General features: G+C 48.2%; 1 pseudogene; it reads left to right on the top strand.

Annotated features, from left to right (window-relative positions):
• Window positions 1-16,273: 16,273 nt before the first annotated feature.
• On the top strand, window positions 16,274-17,417 carry LOC144256146 (ATP synthase peripheral stalk subunit b, mitochondrial pseudogene; annotated as a pseudogene).
• Window positions 17,418-18,923: the final 1,506 nt, after the last annotated feature.

The following is an 18,923-nucleotide window of genomic DNA, read 5'->3' as shown; positions in this document are numbered from 1 at the left end:
ACTTTTAGTCCTCTAATTCTCCGTGTCCTCGGGGTTCTGTGTGAGCGCCCCTCTCCCACCAGTCCTCAAAGTCTCTTCTGAATCCTGGGGGTATTGCCCTGCCCCCACCAATGCTCAGTCTTCTCTGATTCCTGTGCTACCTGGCTCCGTTTATGAACCTTATGGGTGAGTCCCTTTTCCTCTAGCGCCAGTACAACATCTTCGGTCTTAACTGAATGTCCAGGTCTACTACTGAAGCCTTGGAGAAAATTCTGGATAGTTCTTCTTTCAAATAACCTTGCTTACATTTTGGTGCTGCCATTCAGAGACTTCTCACCAATTTCTGAAAACCACAAGGCAATTGTTGGTGGATCTCATTTCCAATAGCACTGAGGACCTGGTTTTGTTCACTCATTTTCCAGAATTTCCACACTCTTGCTCAAGTCACTGTACTCTTATGGATTATTGAAACATGCCCAGGATTTCTGAGGTCCCTGTGACCAGTGAATTAAAGCCAAATTTCCAACTCTTGTCGGGATCTTCATCATAATCTGTGACTCTCTTTTCACCAGAGATGAAGCCCTCTGGGATCTGTGGATCATGTGCAATTCCCACCTTGACAGATGAGTGTGAAATGTGGCAAAGAAAAACTTGCCACCATCATGGAGGACTTCCTGAGACCTGTGAGAATGCACCATTGTCCCACCATCACTGAAATCACTGAGACATTGGGCTTAGGTATATTCTCCAAAAGGTTTCATGGACTCTGAATCCTGATGGTTAGGGACCCTTGCCCACTAGCACACAGTCTCCTCAGTTCCCTGCTGGTGAGTGCCCCTCACCCACCAGTGTTCAGGCTCCTCTGTATCCTTCTCTTTTTCTGAAGAGCACAAGCAAGAGCCTCCCTTGCTCCCCTCCAGCATTCAGGGCTGATCTCCCTCCCCTGGCTTCTCCTGGCCCTGCAGCCCCTCCACATCATTCTTCTCCTGGCACTTCTCTCACTGCATCCTTCTTGAGCATCCCAAACCCGTGGTCAGACTGGGTTGGACTCTGCCTGGCTCCTCTGAACCTGAAGTCAATGTTAAGGAAATCATACTTATCTTCATTCAGAGCCATCAACAGGGACTTTCAGGAGAAAACCAAAACCTAAGAGGTTAGGCAAACACATACACCCTAGTGAGGCCTTAGAACTCACTAGGGTGTATGAAGTTGGAAACAAATAAAAAGTCAAGCCAGGAGGTCAGATCTCACCCTCCTGATCAGGAAGAACCTTTCTCAAAATGAAAACATCAGGTGCCAGTGAGGTTGAGATGAATTGGACATTTCCAAATATTTACAGGCCAAGAAGCCAGTAGGAAGTATTTGGAAAGCGAGTTGGTAACTGGACCAGCACACAACCCAGCCTCAAGCTCACATGCCTTGGGCTAAACAATGCAGATGGAACAATCAGAAGGAACTCTGCTCATTTGGCCACTTCTAGAAATTGTCAAGCACTTGAAAGCTGGAGGAGGATGGTTGTTAAGCCAGTAGAGCAGGATGTGAAATGTGATATGGAAATTTTATTTCAGATGTGTGATGAAGAGTGAAGGTGAAGGAGCTGAGAAGCTGGACAGAGTGGGCAGGGCCATGATGCCGCTGCACAGAAGGCCACAGAGAGCAAGAACAGATCTGCCTGTCAGATGGACTCAGGCCAAGGTGCCACCAGCTCTGTACATTTTTGGTTCTGAAGTTCTGACCATGGGGTTGTGTGCACTGGCCCACAGGCATGTGTTCTTGGAATGCTCTGTGCAGACTCATTGGCTGGGCCTTTGGGGAACATCTGTCTGCTAGATGCTAGACAGTGGTGCTTCCCACATGGGGCTCTGCTCTGGCCACTAGTCCTATGCCTTGAGAGCCCTGCAGTGCTGCCTGCCCCTCCCTGCAGCACTCTCCCAGCAGCCCTGGAGCATTCCTCTGAGAGGCTCCATCTCTAGCAGAGCTCTGGCCAGGTCTGCAGGCCAATGTCAAGCAGGGCATGGCCACAGAGCTGGCACCACCACCCTCCTGGTCAGGCTGGGCCTTCGCTGAGCTGCTGGACTGGCCTCTGCCCCAGCATTAAGCCCAAGGAGTGGGACTGAACCTCCTTTTGGATGTTCTGGAAATTAGAGGGAGAGATGGAGAGAATGTGAGCACAGAGCAAGTGGAGGCTGTGGGGTGCTAGAAGGGGAGGCACCCAGTGTGGGCACTGACTTGAGGATGTGAAGGCAGGCTGGGTCCCCAGGTCCATCCTGCTGGTGAGACTGGAGAGAGCAGAGCTTTCCTTTGTTGACAGCACCTTTTATTCCCTGAGTCTGGCAGGATGCTCAACACACCTGATGTCACGGACCATCTGCCTCAAGTCTGTAAGGAAGCAGCGTTCCCCTCAGTTTCTAAATGGCAAAGGATGCTCACGGGGTTTATGTGACTTTGCCAGTAGTACCCAAGCAATGAGGGGCAGAGCAGGTACCAGAACTGTGGCCCATCTGACCTCTGAACCATGCTGTCCATTAGCAAGAACAGATCCTCCCAAGGGAGGATGCAGACAGGAACAGGTCAAAGAGGAGCCAGGTCTGTCCTGTGGCCTGTTGGGCTGTTCTGCCTGGCTGTTCCAGGGAGGTGACAGGCATAGTCTGCCATGAAGTTGTCCCTGAGGGAGCCCCATGAGTTGGAAGGCCCATTCAGAGACTTGGACATACCTAGATTGAAGTTAAATCTAAGGTACACAGAAGCCTGTGGGTACAGAGCAGGATAAGGCACAAGGCCAAGGGTCCATTCAAGATTAAAACCAAAGTCCAGACCAAGTCCAGGGCTGAGCTGAGCCAGGTCAAGATAAGGCAAATGCCAAGATAAAGACCAGTATGACCCTGTCCTAGACAACCTGAGCCAAGCTCAGCTGACAGCTGACAGGCAGCAGGACCAGGTGTGCGGAGGCAGGACCAGGTGTGGTGGTGCTGGCTACTTGCTTCCTCCACAGGCAGGTCTGGGACCATCCTGGACCCTGTTGCTGGCTCTTGGCACATCGTGTATTTGTTTATTTGTGGTACTGCGTATGGATCCCAGGGGCACTCTCCCACACTTTATTTTTTCTTTTCAATTTCAACACAGGTTATCACAATGTTGCCCAGGCTGGTCTCAAACCTGTGAACCTCCTGCCTCAGCCTTCCCAGTAGCTGGAATTGCAGGGGTGGCCACTGCACCAAGCCCTATGGATGTTTAGCCCAGTGAACACACTCAGTGGACTCATGCATACTGCATGGTGAATTCCGAGGTCTCTTCTGGAGTGACCTTCTGGCAGCTTCTGGGAATCTCCTGAGTCTCTAGAGGACAGTTAGGGGCTGGGGTAGTTTTTGTCTTTGGCTGGGAGTGTGGTTTCAGATTGGGCTCCTGATCAGGCCTGAGATGATGGGTCCAGTTTATAGGTAAAGGCACAGAATGATGGGCACCAGAACTAGGAAAAAGGATCTGACGGACATGGCTTGAGGAATGACACTGACATGAGAGGTGCTTGTGCCCCTGCAGGGAAGAAGTGGTTGCAGTGAAAGGTAAATAAAAATATATGCCTTCCCCCAGGTGCAAAGGAAGCATTGGCTCTTGGAAAATTCAGACTGTAAATGTCCACGGCCCTCTGCAAACAATGGCATCACTCAGCCCTGGAAAATGGAGAGGAGGCAATGGCCATGTCCAGCCCTGGTGGAGGTGGAGTGGAGGCTTCTACCAAGTGCCTTGCAGGTCAGCTTCAACAGTGAAATGTGCAAAGCAAGGCTTCCTTGCTTCTAATAGCTTCCATCTCCCTGCTCATAGACCAGAAGAGACGGCAGCGTGGCTCAGATGCTGTGGCCTCAGGTGCTCCTCCATGTAGGTCTGGGATCTCCTCCTGTTCTGATCTTCCAAGGTTTCCACAGCAATGTGTGCCATTTTGTAACACAATAAAGAATTTAATTGCACATGGAATCTTTTCCCAACCACCCTGAGTGTGAGTTTGTAGCTATGGTCACTGTGTCACTGTGCTGAGGCTACAGCTGGGGCCTCTGGGAGCCTGCCCCCCATCACAAATGGACTCCCAGCTAGAACTGCAGGAGCTACACTTTTGAAGGGGGAGGATGAGGCAGAGGACACGTGGGAGCTCTTAGCTCTACCATTAGGGAAAGTGTCTGGGTTTTGGGACCACACTCAGGTGCAGGTAGCCCAAGGGTGAATGAGGAGAGTGTGGGGGCTCAGATGGCAAAATTCTCCATACATACATGTTGGGGAGGATGGAGAATGGGGGAGGTAGGTGTGAGCACCCGTTGTGAGCCCCATGTCCTCACAGGCATCCCTGGTGACCTTCATAGTGGATAGCCCCCAGATCCGTTGAGAGAAGTGGAGCCCCATAAGGTGAATAGGGGTCCAGGGAACTTGATAGGATAGTGACTACAGCCAGGGAACCTGGAGTCTGGGAGGGCAGATGCTGACCAAGTCTTCTCCTTCACTGCAAGCCCTCCCGGTGCTTCACCTGGAAGACCCCACACAGGTGTTTCAGGACTCCCAGTAAAAGCTTTAGTCTGGGAATCACTCTTTCTAAGCCTGTTTTGTTGCTCAAATTTGTCTCAAAAAGGATCTTTTGATACTGACTCTTAAAAGTCTGTCACTTCCCCTCTGATGAAGGGTCAGATTGCACCAAAGGATGGGACAAGCCTGCAAGACCACTTGGTGGACGAACAATCAGTAATGTCTTCAGAAAAATTTTATTCACAGATCTGGGACGCTTTGGAGCAGGGTTCCCAAGTCTTCCACTAGGTGGAGCCAGTGGGCAACTTTGCAAGTTGGCTCATTTATGAAGCTTTAAAATATACAAAACCAAGCATTGTTTAAGAACACGGAATGCAATGGAATTGTAAAGAAAAGCACAGAAGTTGGCTCTTTTCACTCAAGCTCTGGGTGCCCTTGAGGAGATCTTTGCACCAACCCAGCAATAAAGGACCAGATGTCAGCGAGCCCCATATCCCTCAAGACTGCAGAATGGCTAAGACAGGGGACGGTGGTGGGGCCCAGTTAAAATCAGAAAATTGCATAGAAATTCCAAATTTCTTTTTTTCTCTACTACCTTATCCCGTTAGTGTCCCAGCTCCCTGCATGCAACCATCCCATGCCCAGGATGGAACTTGGGCCAGGCCAAAGCCCTGGCCCAGGCTGGAGGAAACTGACTGCAGTACCTATCAGGGCTCCCCAGGGTCTACAAATCTGCATCTCCCAGCTTCTTTCCTGTAGATGGCACTGATTCTTTGGGACAGGTGGAGGCAGATCAGCATCTTCCTCCATTTTGGCCAAATTGTGATTTAATTCATTTTTTCCATTTTATATTGTCTTCTCTCATTTCTGACACTGGAGAATGCCCGAATCCAGTTACAAAGACTCTAGATTCTTGGGCCCCACCTCATACCCCGTACCTGCTACCCTTCTGGGACTTCCAATAGTCCCCAGCCATCTGACCCTAAGCCCCTCACTGAGGCACTGTGCATGTACCCTGCATACCTGGTGGCCATGAGCAGCCTGGGCCTATGGTATCCCAGCTTCCAGGATCTCAGTCCCTTCAGGGACTCCCCAACTTTCTTCCCTTTTCCCCCTCTATGCCAGGCCCCCACAGCAAGTCCTCCTAAGAGCATGGAGCCTCCACCTGCCCAGACTACCCCAAGCTGCTCCTGGACTTCAGTGCAGGTCAATGGTCACAGTCAGGGCTAGAGGGAGAGTTCAGAGAGGAGGCCTCCGAGCCCTACCCTGGAGGCCCACTCCATGGTTAATAGCCTCCTCCCCAGTTCTGCATTCCAGGAGGCAGCAGCCAGTCTCCTGGAGAAATGTGAAAGACTAGGGGCAAAGTCCTTGAGCAGGAAGGCCCTGGCATCTTGGCCAGCAGAAAGAAAGGCCAAGTGGGTTAGGGGTGGAGGGGAGCCCACATGGAGGGCATGAGGATGCTGAGTTATGTGGTGTGGCTGTCCTGTGGGTGCCCAGGTGTGATCCCTCAGTGGGGCCCTGATCCCTCAGTGTATTATCAGGGGTGGCTAGGGAGGGAGGGGCTCAGCATGGCCCAGAAGGGTGAGCCCTAGGGGAGTGCAAACCCTTCCTCCAGGTCCCAAGTTGCCCCATGGCTACCCCACACAACACAGGAACCGTGATCTGTGACATAGGACACAAGGACACATGTGCAGAGAGCGTTTCAAACAATAACCATATAATGACCCACAAAAAAGCTTAATAGGGTTCACAGTGTGGGTGTGTAATGTAGTGTGTATGTGTGAAGTGTGTGTGTGTGTGAAGTGTGCTTGTCGTGTGTGCTGTGCTTGTGTGGATAATTGGGTGCTGTGCATGTCGTGTTTTTGGTACAGCATAGTATAGGATGGTATGTTTTGTGGCGTATGAGTTGTAGTACTGTGTGTCGAGTATGTGTTGGGTGGTGTGTGTCGTGTGATATGTAGCAGGTGCGTGTGCACGTGGTGTGTGTGTGTTTTGTCTGTTAATTTAGCCAGGTCCTCAGAATCATTGGGAGCAGAGCTAGTGCCACCCTGCCCTCTGCTGGTGGACAGCGGTTATGGCGATGACAATGATCCCTGTGCCACAGGACAGCCTGTGGCAGACAAGCAGCACCCTCAGACTGACATATAAGGCCAGACCCTAGTGTCCACCCCAGAATTCCAGTGTCAAGATGGCAGTCGGCTGATGGGGCCAGTGCCCAGCAGGAGCATGGCTTCCAGTGGCCTCATGGAGGACAGGATAGATAGAAGCACCCCTGCCCTCCTTTGTGGCAGGCCCGGGAAAGCCTCCCACAGCTGTGCTCCTGCTCACAGACCCCAGGAGCAGACTCATGTTGCTGGAAAGGCCACAGGGATGAAAAGCCACCAAAGCCAAGACGTGTTCAGTGGCCATGTTGGTAATGACAGCAATTCTGCAGCTGCAGCCTCAAGTGCTCACACACAGTAGAGACGGATGAAGTAGGAAGCCAGGGCATGCTTGCTGCTGGTCAGTGGCTCTGACAAAGGCCCGGGACAGATACAAGGCCGCTCTCCACACCCCCCCCCACTCTTATTCCACCACTCAAAGCTTCAAAGTCTTGGACAGAAGGTGTCCCCTGGTGGAAGTCACAGGAGGGTAATCCTGGGGGCCCTTCCAGGCCAAGAGCTTCCTCCTCATTGTCCAGGGTGATACCTGCTCAAGGGGAGCGTCTTGACCAGGATGGGGCTGGAGGGTCCCTTCTCTGGGACTCTTGGACCAGGGTGCTCTCTATGACGGGAATGCCATCTTTCTTGATGGATATTTTTGGTGTCCCCCGGCACGCCCTCCAAAAACACCTACAGTGCTATGATGGCCCATGTGGATTTGCATAACATACATGGGGTCATGAGTCCCCCCCACAAACAGCCCCAACAGCACCCCATCTGCTATGAATCCTTCTCTGTGCCCTTTTCTGCTGTTTCCCAGGCTTGGAGTCATCCTGTAGCCTTGGCTGGGGGAGAGGGGTGATGTGGCTGAGGGAGGGAAGCCATGCCATCGCCCAGAGTCGGGGGGATAACCCCAATTCCAGTACACACGGCAAGCTCTGCTGAGACAGCAGGTCATCAGCCACCAGGGCAGCCCTAGGAATGGCAAGTGAAGCAGGAGAAGTCAGAGGCCTGAGCCAGGTCCCAGATGCCTCTGCCCTGTCAGTTTGGTCTAACTGACCCCTGAAGAGACAACCCTCATGCTTTCCCCCCAGGATGAAGGCAAGGCAACACGGCAGCCTCTGGGCCTGCCTCAGCAGCCAGGGTGCTGGTCAGATCTGGGTTTCAGAGAAACATGAATAATTGTAGGTGTGTCTCATGCAGCATGAGGAGTGAATCCCAGCAGGACTGCCTGGAGGACAGAGTGCCCCACAGGCCCACGTGTTAAAGGCTAGTTCCTAGAGAGTGCTACTGGGAGGTGGTGGAACGTAGGAGGTGGGGTCTAGTAGGAGGTTTCAGGTCACTTCAGTGAATCCTTGAAGGGACCCTGGCCTTTTCCTTGTTTCTCTCTTGTATCCCAGACATGAGTTGTGAAGATGGCTCTGCCAAGTGCTCCTCCATGGTGTGCTGCCTCACCATAGGCCCCAAAGCAGGCCTGGATGGCAACCTTTAGAACTGTTAGACAAAATAAGCCTCTTCCTAGGTCTCAGGCATGGTGTTACAGCAATGGAAAGCTGACTCTCACACTCCACATCAGTCTCCCTATGGCCCAGCACTTGCTTTCCCAGCCATACGGCCAGGGGGCATGAAAGTCAGCATCCCCAGGGACTTGTGTGTGTCCATTCCCAGTCTGTCCATCAACAGAAGAAAGATGGAATCAGTGTGACACCCTCGTCAACAGCACATCATGCAGCAGCACAGAGCAGAGAGGACAGGACCATGGCGCACAGGCATGCACAGAGTCCAGGCCAACTTCAGAGCAGCATCCCCCGACTGATCCTACTTATGGAAGTTTCTAGAATAGTAAGGATGGAGAGCTGGCAATAGACATCAGAACAATGGTTACTGGGTGGGTGGTTGCAGGAGTGTAACCCCATATATAAGTTCACAGGGTGCCCTTAAGGGGAAAGCTTTTGTGTGTTTTCCTGTTCGTGTTGATTCTTTGTTTTCAGTGGTGAGAAACACAAACAATGGTGACAACAAAGCATGCAGAAAAAGGTCCAAAGATGGAGTAAAGTGGGTCTCGGGTCTCAGAGAGCTTCAGAGCTTCCATGGAGACCCAGGAGTATGGGCTCCTACTGGTGGAAGAGAGGAGCCCTCCCTGTGGGGAAGAGCCCCTGTAGCAGAGCAGGACAGTGGCCTGGTGAGAGGTGCCCTGCAATCAGGATGAGAAAATGGAGGGCAGGACAGAGGGGACGTGGCTGGAGCCTTAGAGAGGGCAGCTGGGATGGAAGGCTGGACAGGTGGGGGGCCGGGGGTAGGGATGGGTTTGGAACAGCCCACCCATGACAGCTTGTGGGGCTGGGGCACCAGAGGGATACCAGTGTATAGTTAAGTGACCAGGGGTTAGGGGGACCTGAAGGAACAGGTTTGGAACAGGAGAAAATCACAACCGTTTGGTAGAAGGTGACTGGACAACATCCAGGAGGGGATGATCCCAGGACATAGATTGAGAAGGACAGTGGAGGACAAGAGGGCAGAGGAAGGGGCAAGATGGGGTGGGGAGAGAGGAGGGACTCTGTAGGGCCAAGTCCAGCAGGGACAGTGGGAAGAGAGAGGGAGAGGTGGTGAGGAGGGAAGAGCCAGAGCAGGAGGTGGGAGAAGTGAAGACGGGGAGAGCCCACGTGGGCAGCTCTTGGCATCTGGGAAATAACCACAGCAAGGACAGCACACATGTCCGGGGCCTGAGCCAGCCACACTCCACACGTTACTCCATGCTTCTCAAGGCTCCCTGGCCTCATAGGGGTTGCTGTTCCCTCCAATTTGCAGATGAGAAGACAGGCATCGAGCACACATGAAGCAGGTGTGTGGCCAGGATGGGGACATGGGTTGGCTCCACAGTGTGTTCCCAGGCTCTGAGCTGTCCTCCTACCTCCAGGTGGTGGGGCTGGGCTGTGAGGGGCAGGCAGAGGGCCTGGGTGGGGGACCTTAGGGACTCTTCAGTTTGGGCAGGATTTGTGATGTGGGCTGTGCAGTTGTAGCTTCAGGACCTTTGGTCACCTGGTGGCTGCTTCTCAGGCCTCATCCACAGGGAGAGGGCGGATCCCACTGCCTGACGTTTCCTGGGCAGACACAGGTGTCCTAAGTCTCATATGGCACTGCCAGGGTCCAAGGTCACCTGGATGTGGCATTGGGAGGAAATCCAGGAGCCAGAGAAGTAGGGAGGGTACCTGCAGGCTGCTGACCTGGAGTCCTGCCTCTGGAGCTATGGAGAGGCCATGACTCACTGGAACGTCGGAGTGACTCAGGGGGCCAAGGCTGCACATGGCCATCACTGCCATGGAAACTCTGATGCTGCTTGGTATACAGTTGGCTGGCTATGGTGTAGCATGCTACAGGTGCTCCCTCCACCCCTGAAGAGGGCTGGTCCTGGATCCTCAGGTGGGCCAGTCCAGCGCCTGTCTTCATCACAGTGCTCTAGTCCTTTTGTCTGGGCCCCAGCAGAGCAGCTGGCCTGCACAGCCTGGATAATAGGAAGCCCAGGAAAACCCTCCCACCCCCATCAAGAGGGTCAGTCTGCAGCAGCCAGACACAACATGGAGGTGAGCATGCTGTGAACTGTTAGAACTGTAGACCGTGTCTAGGGAGCACCAGGGCATTTATACCTTAAAAGGATCTGTGTGTATCACACGTACTCCCCCAAACCTTAGGAAGTAGGTGCTGTCATGAGACCCATTTGATACATAAGGCAACTGACAGAGAAGTTAACTAATTAACCCCAGTTCACATAGCAAGTAAGTGGCAGAGTTGTGTTAAAACCAGGCACACTGGATTTGGGTTTCCATCTCCTCATCCTGACCAAAAATTGATGAAATCAAAGTACACAGAACAATGGGGTTTGACTCTATGCATGGAATGGGGCACAGGGACGCTCTGAGCCAGCATGGCTTAGGGCATGTGTCTGCAGTGGATAAGTGAGTGGTGGCAGAGACAAAAGCAAGAGGGTCACCTTGGCAGACAAGAGCTGCTCTGTGAGACACCGTGGCAACAGTGTAGAGGTGAGATTCTGGGTGGGAAGAACTTTGGGATCAATTAGATATAGAGAGAGGGATGCACAGGGATGTCTGGCTTGTGTAGGCTTTCCTGTCTCCATGTGGCCTGAGGACACAGGTTTGGGAAGGACAGTCTTTGGGCGAGAACAGCATCTAAGAGGTCAATCTGCAAGGCATGGAGGGGCATGAAGAGCCTTTGGAAAGAGTGGGTAAGGGTAAGCAAAGTGGGTGGAAACTGTCTGACCCTCATAGCCTTTGGGGCCAGAGTGTAAGAGCCTGTGGCAAACTGCAGTGTGTCCCCAGAAGCCACACAGAAGAAGAGGATCAGAGTGCCAGATAGATACCCCTATGCTGGGCAGAAGAGAGTTTATTTGCCTGTTTATTTCAGTGCTGGGGATTGAGCCCAGGGTTTTGCACAATCTAGGCAAGTGCTTTACCTCTGAGTTCACCCCAAGCCCAACAAGGTGTATTTAGGGGGCAAATGGATGGGTCATCGTAAGGTCACTAAAGCTGAACAGAGCCAGAAATAAATGGAACTCTAGAGACATTAGAGCCCATAGGGCTGTGTGTCTGGGCTGGTGTTTATAAACCCATGATTTTGGGGAAGGCATTCATGCCATTCCTGAGCTAGACTCATTGTGAGACTTATTCCATTTACTCTCCAGTCACCCGTGACCCCACCAAACTGAGTGAGGTAGACTGAGATGACTACCATGCTAATGAGCACACTGAGAATAAGAGTTGGAGCTGGGATTCAAGTCCAAGTGTTAAGGATCCTGAAGATTGAGCTTTAACCACCACCTAGCATTAGCTCATGCCAACTGCAGCTGAAACCATGATACACTCCTTCACCGCCTTCACCACCACTGCTGTTAGCAAATAACCCCTGTTGCTCTGTCTCTACCATCCCCATCATACCCACTGTCACCACCACCGTTAATATCATACCACCATTACTGCCCCCATCACCATTGCCATCATTAGCACCATCATCGTCATCATCATCATCTCCTTAATGAATAGTCATCACAATTAGAACCATAACAGTAACACCATCACCACCATCACTACCATTGTCACCATAATTAACACCATCACTACCACCACATTTTCACCATAAAAGAATCAGAGCTACCACCATCATCATCAACCCAATTATTAGTCTCTGGTACACAGCAAGAGCCACCACTTCACAGGGCTGTTATCAGAACTGGATAATTTGCTACATATAAGGCATTTAGATAAAGTTTTCTCTCATGCTCATGTTTGTGGCCACCTCCAAGATGCAGTGGTTCCCCTTAACTGGAGTTTCTTCCCCTCTCTTTTCCATACACCTAAATTCTAGTCATCCTTTCAACTTTAAAACCGTGTTCCAAGAAGATGGAAGATAGAAAGCACCAGAAGTTTGACCCTTCACTGAATAACATTCACAGTGGTAATATCTGTCTGATGTAACTATTTTGGAATTCCAGTTTTCTGAGGAAAGTTTATTATGTCAATTTTGGTCAATTTCAGCTTCTAGCATGGGAGCAGCTATCCATCCCTAACTCCCACCTCTGGAGCAGACAATCATGCATATCTTGCATACAGCTAATGGGGGCCAGGGTGGGCAAGAAGGACCATTTTCTCTATAATTATGATCAATCAACAAATATATGAAAATATATGTATTCTGATTTGATAACGGCTGCTTTTGATCTTTGAGGGGCAAGCAAAGTGAGCAACCACTGCTTTATCCCTCTCTGACTGTTGCAAGACAACACTCTTAGTTCAAGAAACATCTAGGGCCTTTCTTTCCCTCTCCCTTTCATTTTTCTGTTTTGCCCCTGTGCCACTTAAATTCTAGGACATTCAAAAGCAACCACATAAACAAGGGAACTTAGAAAGTCACCATTTATACCCAAGGTGTAACCACTGATAATCTAAAATCGACCTGACAAAATCTTAAATTCATACCTTAGGCTGCTTCTTAGCACAGGGATAGTCTACAACAATAACAACAGAAAAATGAAAACAGACAAACCCTAGGGAAGAAGGGAGATATGATTTTCAGAATTACTATGGTTTTAATTCAATTTTACAATTTTCTTTTTTTTATTTATATGAGACAGCAGAATGCATTACTATTCTTATTACATATATAGAGCACAATTTTTCATATCTCTGGTTATATACACAGTATATTCACACCAATTCATGTCTTCATACATGTACTTTGGATAGTAATGATCACCACATTCCACCATCATTAGTAACCCCCTTCCTTCCCTCCAACCCCTCTGCCCTATCTAGAGTTCGTCGATTCCTCCCATGTTCCCTCTCCCTGTCCCACTATGAATCCACCTCCTTATATCAAAGAAAACATTTGGCATTTGTTTTGGGGGGGATTGGCTAACTTCACTTGGCAATATCTTCTCTAAATTCATCTGTTTACTTGCAAATGTCATGATTTTATTCTCTTTTATTGCTGAATAATATTCCATTGTGTATATACTCCACATTTTTTTATCTATTCATCTATTGAAGGGCATCTAGGTTAGTTCCACAGTTTAGCTATTGTGAATTGTGCTGCTATAAACATTGATGTGGCTGTGTCCCTATAGTATGCTGTTTTTAAGTCCTTTGGGTATAGACTGAGGAGAAGGATAGCTGGGTCAAATGGTGGTTCCATTCCCAATTTTCCAAGAAATCTCCATACTGCTTTCCATATTGGCTGCATCAATTTGCAGTCTCACCAGCAACATATGAGGGTACCTTTTCCCCCACATCCTCACCAACACTTATTGTTGTTTGTCTTTATGATAGCTGCCATTCTGACTGGAGTGAGATGAAATCTTAGAGGAGTGGTTTTGATTTGCATTTCTCTAATTGCCAGAGATGATGAACATTTTTTCATATATTTGTTTATTCATGGTATATCATCTTCTGAGAAGTGTCTGGTCAGGTCCTTGGCCCATTTATTGATTGGGTTATTTGTTTTTTTTTTTTTTGATGCTTAGCTTTTTGAGTTCTTTATACACCCTAGATCTGATGTCTGATATGTGAGGGGTAAAGATTTGCTCTCAAAATGTAGGCTCTCTATTCACCTCACAGATAGTTTCTTTTGCTGAGAAGAAACTTTTTAGTTTGATTCCATCCCATTTATTGATTCTTGATTTTAATTCTTGCACCACAGGAGTCTTATTAAGGAAGTTGGGGCCTCATCCCACACGATAGAGATCAGGGTCCACTTTTTCTTCTCAATTTTACAATTTTCAACAAAAAAATCACAAGGTATCAAAAGAAACAGATAATATTTTCATTTAAAGGAAAAAAAAGACAAACCAAAAGAAACTTTTCCTGAGAAAGACAAGATGGCACAGTGCTTGACACAGACTTCAAAGCAATTGTCTCAAAAATGTGGGAAGAAATTTAAAAAGATGTGGATAAAGTTAAGAAAATGAAGTATGAACAAAATGGAAATATCAATTAAGAGATATAAAACCTAAATGAAACCAGAGAAATTCTGAAGCTGAAAATAACTGAAATTTAAAAATTTACTGGAGAGAATTAAAGTCAGATTTCAGCAGTCAGGAAAGGGTCAGCAAAACTCAAGATAGGATCATTGGAATTATTGAATCTGAGGGATAGAAAGAAAAAATGTTAGAGAAAAGTGAACAGAGCCTTGAGATCCCAAGGGACACCATCAAGCAGACCAGCACATGTATTGTAGGAATTCAGGAAAAAGAGAGAAAGAAGGTCAGAGGGATTCTCTGAAGAATAGTGGCTGAAGACTCCCCAAATCTGCTAGAAGACATGAATATAAACATCCAAGCAGCCCAGTGAACTCTAAGATGAACTCAAAGAGACCTTTGCTGAGATCTCATAGAACAAACCTACAGAGAGAGACTCTTAAAAGCAGCATGAGAGAAGTGACCCATCACACACAAGGGAGCTTCAATAAGGTCCTCAGCATATTTCTTATCAGTACCTCAGGAGGACAGAAGGTAGTGAGCTCTACATAGACAAAGTCCTAAAAGAAAAAAAAATAATACTGTCAATCAGGAATCCTATATTCTGAAAAAAATGCCCTTCAAAATTATGGGCAAATTTAAGACATTCCCAATAAACAAAACTGAGGAATCTTGTTACTATTAGATCTGCCTAGAAGACATGCTCAGGGGAGGAGGTCAAATGGAAGGCTCTAGACAGCAACCCAAGCTGTTTGAAGAAATAAAGACCTCAGGAGGGGTAAATACATGGGCAGTTGCCATGTGGTATTATTGTAACAGTGTATCACTCCAACTTGTTTTCCACATGATTTTAAAAACTAGCACACTTGAGGAAAAAAAAATCCAAGAGTTACTATGACTGTAGCCTTGGTTTGTAAATCCACATTTTGTTTTCTACATGATTTAAGAGATTAACAAATTAAAAAATTAATGGTGTCTTTGGACATACAATGTACAGAGATGTAATTCTGTAATAATAACTGAAAGAAGATAAAGACAGAGCTCTGAAGGAGCAGAGTTTTTGTATGCTATTGAAGTTGAGCTGGTACAAATTCAATTTAAAGTGTTATAACTTCAGGATATTAAATGCAATCCCCAGGGTAATCACAGAGGAGGGGAAAAGGACTATATTCAAAAGGAAGTGAATATCACTGCAAAAAATCAACTAAATTCAAAGAAGTCATGAGTGCAGGAAATGGGAGAAATAAAGTTAGAAGCCTTATAAAAAACAAATAGCAAAATGACATACATAAATCCCTCTTTATCAGTAATTAGTTTAAATGTAAATGAATTAAAGTCTCCAATCCAAACATGAAGATTGGCAGAATGGAGAAAATATATCCCCCCATGATGCAATTATATGATTCTCTGCAAGAGGCTCCCTTTATTTTTATGTATTTATTTTTCTTTATTTTCTGTGCTGGGCTCAAACCCAGGGCCAGTGGGTGCTGGGAAAGTGCTCTACCACTGAGCCACATCTCCAACCCAAGACTCACTTTAGATCTAGAGATACAAACAGGTTGAAAGCAAAGGAATAAAAAAAAAATCCAGTAAGTTGTAACCCACAGAGAACAGGGGTGACTATCATAATAGGAGACACAATGGTTACTTGGGACAAAGAAGGACAGTGTATATAAAGCTTCAGTCAGCAAGCAGATCAGTTATAAATGTGTACATGTATGAAAATACATGTGAAAAGGGAGGAAATTCTGACCCATACCAATAACATGGAAGAACCACGAAGAAACTACACCAAGTGAGACCAGCCAGGGATTCCATGCCTCTGAGGTCCCTAGGAGCCATGGGGACAGGCAGTGGGTGGTGAGTACTAGGGCTAGGGTCAGGGAGGGATTAGCGTTAGTGGGATGGAGCTTCAGTCTGGGAAGATGAGGAGGTCCTGAGGTTGGGCTGTTTATTCCACTCATCACAGAGAGGTCAAGATGGTCAATTAGATGGGACATGTATTTTACCACAATACAAAGTCCTATTAAAAACAAATACACCGGAGCAGACAGAGTCTCTCTTCAGGGTCACAGGGACACTAAGCCTGCTGCATGGATATTTGCTGACCATGCTCTCACAGGTGGTACTTTCTCTGCCATCAGAGTGAGCCCCTAGCTCAGGAATGCAGCTTCCTAGGGCCAGGGTCATTGCAGCCATTGGGATCTTTCACCCAGGGCAGCCACATCTTGCCCCTCTACCACCTCTTCCTGAATATGGAGGAAAGGTTTGTTCTTGGGCCGATCCCTGAGGAATTCTTCCGATTTCTTTATCCTAAAACTGGTTTAACAGCACCCTACACGCGTGGAACTAGATTTATCTTGTTTCTATCCAAAGAAATCTATGTAGTTATCCCAGAGACCTTCTCTACCATATCAATAGTAGGGTTTACTTTTGTATGTAAAAAAAGTATGGTTCCTCTATTAGAGAATTTATTGATAATCTCAATGAGCAAAAAAATTGTCCAACTAGAAGAGGTGAAGCAGGCTTCCATCAAACACATCCAGGATATGATTTAGTTGGAAAAGTCACAGCAGGTGCTGGTTCAGAAGTGCCACACTTTTTTTTGAGGTCCAGATAAATAATATTGCTATGGCCTTGGAAGTTGCTTACCAGGAATGGCTACATGAAGGATACAAGGAAGCAAAGAGTCACCCGGATTATCTGTGAAAAGCCAAGGTTCCTCGTCGGAGATTAAAATGCACACACACAGATAGCAGTGACAAAGATGAAGCACTTTATTGCAACTGCTGCTAGCTTATATAGAAAGTGAGAGTCAGTTATCTTAAACCAGGAAGCTCCCGGGGCCAATCATAGTAAAGGTCAGGTCATCACCTATGGTGCACGCACATCCGCCCCGCATAAGATTCATAGGGGGTACGAACTGTTCAAGAGCCCAGAAGACAGGAGGGCCAATTAGAAGGTTTTCAAAACAACTTGTTATCCACCCACTGGCAACTTGCCAGCCTGCCATGTTGCAATAGGGGCCCCTTATCTGAAAGGCCGGGGGAGTTCTAGCCACCCACTGGCAATTTGCCCACCGCCATGTTCGAAAGGCCCAGGGAGGGGGAGTTCTCAGGGAGACTCCCAACAATCTGTACCTCTGTGCAGAATAGGATGCATCAAGAGGGACAAGAGCACATGAGAAACTGGTGGAGAAGCACGTGGTGCAGAGCATCTCTGCACAACAGAAAAAGGAGATGATTGCCAAGTGCATTGCAGGTCTCAAGCCGCTTGCAAAGAGGGATCACGCACAGCCAGTTACATAAATGTATCTGTCCCAACTAAGACAGCTATAAACTGTTGCTGAGTAAATGGAAACTAGTTGATGTGACAAAATCTTTCTATATTGCTGTCTACTGAAATTGACCTTTCCTAACACAGAAAAGTTCAAGTTTCTTTCAGTGAGAAAGCTAAATCTGTTGGCCAGATAGTTCTCATCATATCTCTGCATTTTGAGTTGTTATCTGATCACTTTAAAAAAAAAAAAGCACTTGGCTTTTATTAAAACATATGGCCTGGTGATCAATTACCAAGCTACAATTTAAATTTATAATTAATTCCATCATTGTGCAATAAAGTAGCGATTAAAACAAGAAAAAAATAAATAAACCATCACACCTTGTCTCAGTGCTGCTCCTGAATGAAGTCTCCCTGGAGTGCTCCCGTGCTGCCCCCAAACCAGTGTGGGCAGCCAAACTAACGGTCATTCGAGTGAATTTCCTAAGGTACCAAATAAAACACAGACACACAATTTACCTTTAATTCAAGCCCCAGGACGGCTCCTCTGCCCTCGGCCTCAAGCTCCCCAAATGGGAGAGTGAGTAGTGTCACAAGAGGCTGGCAAGAGAGAGAGCTAGCAAGCTCAGAAGTGGACTTTTATTGGAGAGACTCTCATTCTTTAGAAATTTCCATCCAAAAAAGGTCAAGGGGGGGCAGGTTTACAAGGACAGGTAAGGTAATTTGACCCCTGGGGCTGTAGGAAGGCACATCTACGCATGAAGACACATTTTGCTATGGGGGCAGCCATCTAGGGCCACTTGGATGTGATCAGATCATGGGAAGTAACCGACAAAGCCTCAACCAATCAGGGAAGGAAAACTCTGGTCACACAGCACAATGGCCTCCCACACTCCAGGTCACTGTGGCCTGGATCCCAGAGACCAAGGGACCATGTGGGATGGGCAGCTGTCACTTCTTGTGTGTGTGGAGTGCCAGGCACTGGCTGCATGGGGGGAATGTGGACCCAACAGGCCACCATCGTGGTGCTCACTATTAGCAGCAGGACTGCAGGCCTACTAGATGAGAGACGGCTGGGGAGCACCCAGGGCAGGAAATGGGAAGGGCTCTCTGGGGGCAATGCCTTCTCATGAACAAAGCTCAGGCCACGCCCTCTACTCTAGGTCTGAAGTGGCCCAGGGTCTTAAGGTCCCTGAAACCTGTGCCCAGCACCTAGCTCAGCGCAGGGATCAGCAGGCCATGGAGAGTGTTTTGGGCTCATTTATTGGAAGCAGGTGGGCACATAGGGAGGGTCCACAGCTTGTGGGGACAGCAGTGGCATCATGACCTCATCTAAGATCAGCTCAGGCCTCTCTAGGGGACTGAGGCAGACACTGTGGCAGGGTTTCTTCAGGGAGCTTAGTCTCAGGGGTGAATACCAGAGCCCGACAAGGAGTATCTGGCACTGATCCTGCTTTAGATAAGAGAGCTTGGCTCCAGGGGTCCGGGGAACACAACCTTCTCAACTGCACACTGCCTGCTGGGAAGGTCCTACC

This window comes from Urocitellus parryii, chromosome 7 (assembly GCF_045843805.1).
Source record: "Urocitellus parryii isolate mUroPar1 chromosome 7, mUroPar1.hap1, whole genome shotgun sequence".
NCBI lineage: Eukaryota > Metazoa > Chordata > Mammalia > Rodentia > Sciuridae > Urocitellus > Urocitellus parryii.
This window is presented reverse-complemented; position numbering and strand designations above follow the sequence as displayed.